We start from the raw sequence: 6,143 nt of genomic DNA, 5'->3' as shown, positions 1-6,143 counted from the left end.
TGGAATTTTGAAGCCTTCTGCAGTCTCCTGCAGGCCAATTAAAATAGATATCTCATCCTGTTTGTTTAATTTTGGAACCTTATTTCCAAGTACACTTGTGAAATGAACTTGTCAAATTGGAACATTCCCCATAATGGCCATTGTAATTCTAGGTTGTTTTCAGTAATACTTTGCTATTTTTGTAGATATTTATGGCTTCTGGGACCATAGTTCTTAGACATAAAATAAGCAGGTGTTCTAGAAGTTAGTGCACTTGACTCTTTAGAAATTAAAGATCCCACCTCGTTTAGGTAGCCTTTATTGACACAAAACAAGACAAACAAGTATGTGCACCTTAACACACCAGCAGTAACCAAGGAAATGTTACTACAGACTGGACAGACTGGACAGTAGAAGGCTATGCACAGTACCAGCAATTCCAGCAGGCTCCAGTAAATAGGGACTGCAGACTGGAAGTGGGGAAAGGGATTCCAAACAACTGGGGAATTACAGACTGAATGAAGGCCAGGGGACTTGGGTTCCAAGTGGAACCTTGTGTCGGCTCAAGCTGACCAACCAAGCCCTGGACTGGAAAGCCAGTTTAGATTGGGAGCTTGATGCAAAGAGAGCAGAGCTCAGAACCAAGAGAAACTTGCCAACAGCCCTTGGAAACAGTGAGAAAAATAGGGAACTCAAAAAGCGTTCTCAGGTACCACGCCTGTGTTTCTCGTTGTTCCTGAATACCACCAGAAGTTCACTTTGCATCCTGATACTGCCATCAAAAATGTTAAAAAAAAAAAAAAATTAACTGAGTAAATTTAAAAGATCTAATTGGCTATATCGAACAATTCATGAATTGTGCAGCATCCCCACTAGCCAGTAGAAGTTGAGCTCCAAAGGGCTACAGAAAGGGAGAGGTTTTTAAAGGCAAGTCATAAACAAAAACTGATTTCTGATTCAGTTATCTTCCTTTGGGGATAAAAGGGTCTTAATTAGCTGGGTTACCTCATTGGTGCTGACTGGAAGATTCCTGACTGACCACTTAGGATTACGTTCCTGGGGAAGTTTGTAACTGCAATTAATTAGGTTAAGTATTAAGTCTTAGTTTTAGCACAAGTGACTCCTTTGGGACCTGTCATTTCTTTTTTAACAGTTCCTGTCTGGGTTCAAATCTAAAACCTTTAGCTGAAGTTAAGAGGACAAAAGTGGCTAGAAGATTATTTTCCCAGTGAGGTGGAGAGAAAGAGCCATGACTGGGCAAAATTGAGAGGCAGGCTACATGCTAGATGTTCCCCATTCATCTCCATTTCTGGGTTTCTTGCCCCTTTAGTAAGCACCCTCGGGAAACTTAATAAGGGACTATTGACATGATGTGAACAAAATTAACAAAAATGTGAAGGTGAGTTGTGTCAGTGAAAACTTAATCAGTCGAGCTAAGAAAAAAGTGGAAATCTTTTTTCTAGCCAAACGGAGGTTTATAACCATAGAACAGCATCTCAGAAAGCTCCAAGAACTGTTCCACTTGTCAGAACTCCGGGCACAGCTATATGTTTGTTTGTTTGTTTTTGAGACAGAGGGCTGTACATTAAATGACAGTTTATACAATCCAGATCTAAGCCTCATTGTGGCCCCTTCCAAGATCAAGAAGGAATGTTATCTCTTAAGGAGTTGTCTTGTTGATGCTGGGAGAATGTTGCTCTTTATGGTTGAGCAGGTATTTCTGCCCCTGGATGAGGTTTGGTGGATGCATAATGCAGAACACAATGCACAATGTGGGGGAGAGAGGAGGCTGTCAACTGAAAAAAAAAAAAAAAAACACACAATGTGAGAATTGTCAGTTAAGTTTTATTGGGGGCAAAATGAGATCTCCTTTAGTATAATTTCCCAAATTAAGTAGGTATTTGTAAGTATGAGTTTTGTATGTACGTAAACCTGGCTGGGGTGTTAGTCAGAGGCTGGTTTTCTGACTCCCCTTTTTTCTGTGTTTGAGAGGCTCTATTTCCTATTTTAAAGTTGAACTTGGGGATAAAATTTACTAATGAAGTTGTGTAGTGCACCAGTGTGCTGCTTGTGAGCTTAACTCCTCTAGGTGTCACCCTAGAGTGGTTTCAGCCCTCTTACGTGTCTCAGTTTTTCCCTTCGGTGGTCTAAGACCACTGCAGGTGTTTGGATCACTGAATGGCCAGTTCTTATAGTGACCCCTGTATTAGCAAGTCTTTTAATTAATGAGTGGGTTTCCCTATGGGACCACTGCACGGTATGAGGACTCTGCTTCCACCACTCCCGTAAATGTCTCAGTCGCCTGAGAAAGTTGTAACCAGCTGGGAGGAGTCTTGTCCCTTTTCTTCAGAGCAAGGCTCTCATGTAATATCTTCACTTTCATCCTAACAAATTCTATTAAGGCAGCCAAGTTGAGGAAAAGTGTCAGATCAGCCTCTTACCTAACCACTCAGCCCAGACCACTCAGTCTCCTACAACTGAGTATCTTTCAACCACCCCCCCATCAGTATCTTTCAACTGGGTCCGTATTCCTTGGTATCTTTCAACCAAGCACCCCCCCAGTATGTTTCACCTGGGTGGGTATTCCCTGGTATCTTTCAACTGGGGGAGGGGGACAGGTACCTGTTATACAGGAACAAATAAAACTCAGGATAATCAACTAATGTGGGAGATCCAAGAACCAGGAGAGACTTACCCAAATTCGTCTGGACTCTCTGAGGAGGCAGACGGGCACAGGCTCTGGTTCCTCGTACAGTTCAGGTAAAGCAGAGAAATCCACTCTGGGTCCCGTATCTGTGGTCGCCATAACTGTTGACTGAAAAAAATGTACAACATGAGAGTTGTGAGTTAAGTTTTATTTGGGGCAAAAAGAGGACTATACCCTGGGAGACAGCATTTCAGATAGCTCTGAGAAACTGCTCCAAAGAGGTAGGGAAGGAAGGTTAGTATATATGTGATTTTGGTGAAGGGGGGGAGTACATGCAACCAAGCACATATTTTTTGCAGAAGGTTGCTGCTAGTCACGAGGAGCAGCTGTCACCATGAAGGATTTTAGTGCTTTCCTAGGTACAAGGAGATACAAGAATTGGGCTCATCAGATCTTCTCCGGAAAATATCTAACTATCTGAAGACTGTTCTGCCAGTTTTTCCCAGAGCACGGAGTGCCTCATCTCTGCCCTCCACCCTGAACTCCTTTCAGGGGGTGTTGAAGGTCAGCAGCTACAGTGGCTCACAACTTAATCCTTATAGAGGTAGATGGCAAGTGCCAAGTTGTAGTCCAAAGGGCAGAGAAAATTTTTTATGTTTAAGTTTTTCTTGTCTTGCCATAAAATGTGAATTTTATTTCACAGTTGTATGTGAAATATCTTTATAGGGATCTGTTTGAATGCTTTGACTCCACAATTATCATAGAATGCAACATAGAAATATCATAATCTCTGGTTTGTTTTGCTAGATTTATATGCATCCCGCTTCAGAATTTTACTGTATAATTTTTGTGGGGGAAGAGAAATAATTTTCCCTTTACTCTTCTAGGTTCTTGTCTGAGACTCCCCCTCCCGCCCCCCCCCCCCAGTAAAGCATTAACAGGAGAAGGACACACAGAAGTTTAATAACATGTATACCTCCTGTATACATGGGAGATACCCCAGAAAACTGAGTAACTCTCCAAAATGGCCTAAGCCACCTTCACTAACATCTCCAGCTAAAGACAAAATATGCTGGGGGTAGGGGGAGAAGGCCAGTTATGGGAGGTTAGTAGCAAAGGCACAGTAAACAAGGATAAGGTTGTTTTGCAGATTTAAGTTGTTGCCTTCTCCACTGATAAGCATTTCTAGAGATTTATAATCATCCTTCTCTTCTTGGTACAGAGAGGGAGACACACTTACAAATGGAGGGTGCCCTTATAAATGTAAATGTCTCTCATAAAAGGATAACTTCTATTCAGTTTTCCAGAGCTTTTCCTATGCCCGCTGTTACTTAAAAACAATCAGCGTAAAATCATCCTTATGACAAAGGGACATATTTGGGGTGACAAATTCTGTCCCCCTTTGTTTTCAATTTCCATTATAAGTTGCAGAGAGATTGTAGATGGAAATATGTGCTCAATGAATAAGTAAATCTAATTTCTAAAATTTTACTGTGAACAAAAATAGTGTTGCTCTTTGTAAAAAGAAAATAAAGATAACTCACATGTTTATGGAAGTGTGTGGTTGAGGCCCAGTAGAAGTCTGAAACAGTGTGTGGTATGTATTTGAAGAAAGTGAACAAACATCCAGCAGAAGGAAAAGGATGGATGTAGAACATAGAACTGTATCTTATGTCACTATTTCATCTATTTGAATTCTACAAATTTAATAATATTCAGTGGATAAAAAAGAGGATAGAAAAGGAATTGGAATTTCAGAAAGAAATAAAATACCTTCTAGCAAAATATGATAAAACATATTTATTAAGCAAAAAAGGCCACAAGAATTTATATGATTTCCTTTTCTACTTAATTAGAAAAGGGTATACTGATATTTGCTTTAGATTGTAGAACGAAAATAAAGTTGATATTATGGTAGGGAAAATACTTGAATTTTCATCAGCTAATGGACTATTTCTAAGAGCAAGAGAGAGCAAGCCAAAGTGTTTTGTTTGGGGCAGCAAATTGCTGACTGAGAAAAAAGACACAAACACATAAAATGTGAGATCAGTGAGTTTCAGTTTTATTCAGGGACCATACTGAGGTCTATAGCCTGGAAGACAGCCTCTCAGTAGCTCTGAGGAACTGCTCTGAAGAGGTGGGGGAGGAGCCAGGATATATATGAATTGGTTTTGGCTGGGAAATACATATAGTGAAGCATAAAATGATTCCTGCTAATCACAAAGAACCGGTATCTCAAGTTAATGATTTTACTGCTTTTCTCTGTAAGGCAAGATGCAAGAATCTGGTTCATTGAAATTCTTCCTTAGATGTGCATCTTCACTCTCTCACGCCCATATCCAAAGCACAGAATGCTTCATCCTTTTTTTTTCCATTCTGAATTCGCCTCAAGGTACATTGTCAGAGGGCCAGGCAATTGCAGTGGGTTTCGACTTAACGCTTTGTTTAAGGGGATGATGAGTGACACTTTGTTCTTTCTGTTTAAAAAATTATACTCAGACACTGAGATTGTCTTTGCCAGCATTTTATTTAACATAGGTTCACTGCAGGAATTGTAATAACTTCACAATCCAGTAGCATACAGGATAATGTCTCTTAATAAGCCAATAAAGAAATAAGATACTCCAAATCAATGATAGATTAATCACAATATTGTTCCAGGCAAGGGGAAGATGAAAGGAATAAAGTCCAAATTTAGTTGAGGTGGACCTTTCTAGTTGGTTCTTGGTAGAGTGGGTTTAGCCAACCACAAGCTGATGTCCAGCTGCCGGTGCTAAGGTGAACATTCCTTGTGGCTAGAGCATGTTGCTAGGGAAGGAAGGTGCCAGTGTTGGGCAAGATGATCTCCATGTGGATGCTGCAAGGTTTTCACCACTGCTGGTAAAGGGCTGCCTTGCCACAGCAGGACCTAATGCCCCAAGTTCTTTGGAGAGCTGTTTAGATCAGCAAAGAGTTGCCTTGCCCAGACCAAGCACTCTGAGAGTCATCACAAACACTGGGTATTTATAGTCTCAATGTCCCCTCACCAGAATTGCTACTTCATATGTTCTTATTGATAAACCCCCAGCAGTGTCCATCAAAAGCTGAGCTACTGAGTGGTTATTGGCAACTACAGATGTCAGTGAAGACATCCTGACACAACAATTTTACATATATATCAAAACAACTTATAAAAACAACTTCATTCTTAGATCAAAACAACTTCACTCTTAAAAACAACTTCATTTTTGTTACAAACAAGTGCATTTGGAATCATATCGGGGGGACCTTCAAGACGGCGGAGGAGTAAGACGTGGAGATCACCATCCTCCCCACAAATACATCAAAAATACATCTACATGTGGAACAACTCCTACAGAACACATACTGAATGTGAGCAGGAGACCCCAGACTTCCCAAAAGGCAAGAAACTCCCCACGTACCTGGGTAGGGCAAAAGAAAAAAGAAAAAACAGAGACAAAAGAATAGGGACAGGACCTGCACCAGTGGGAGGGAGCTGTGAAGGAGGAAAGGTTTC

This window comes from Tursiops truncatus, chromosome X, assembly GCF_011762595.2.
Source record: "Tursiops truncatus isolate mTurTru1 chromosome X, mTurTru1.mat.Y, whole genome shotgun sequence".
NCBI lineage: Eukaryota > Metazoa > Chordata > Mammalia > Artiodactyla > Delphinidae > Tursiops > Tursiops truncatus.
The sequence above is the reverse complement of the archived record's forward strand: the minus strand, read 5'-3'. Positions refer to the sequence as shown.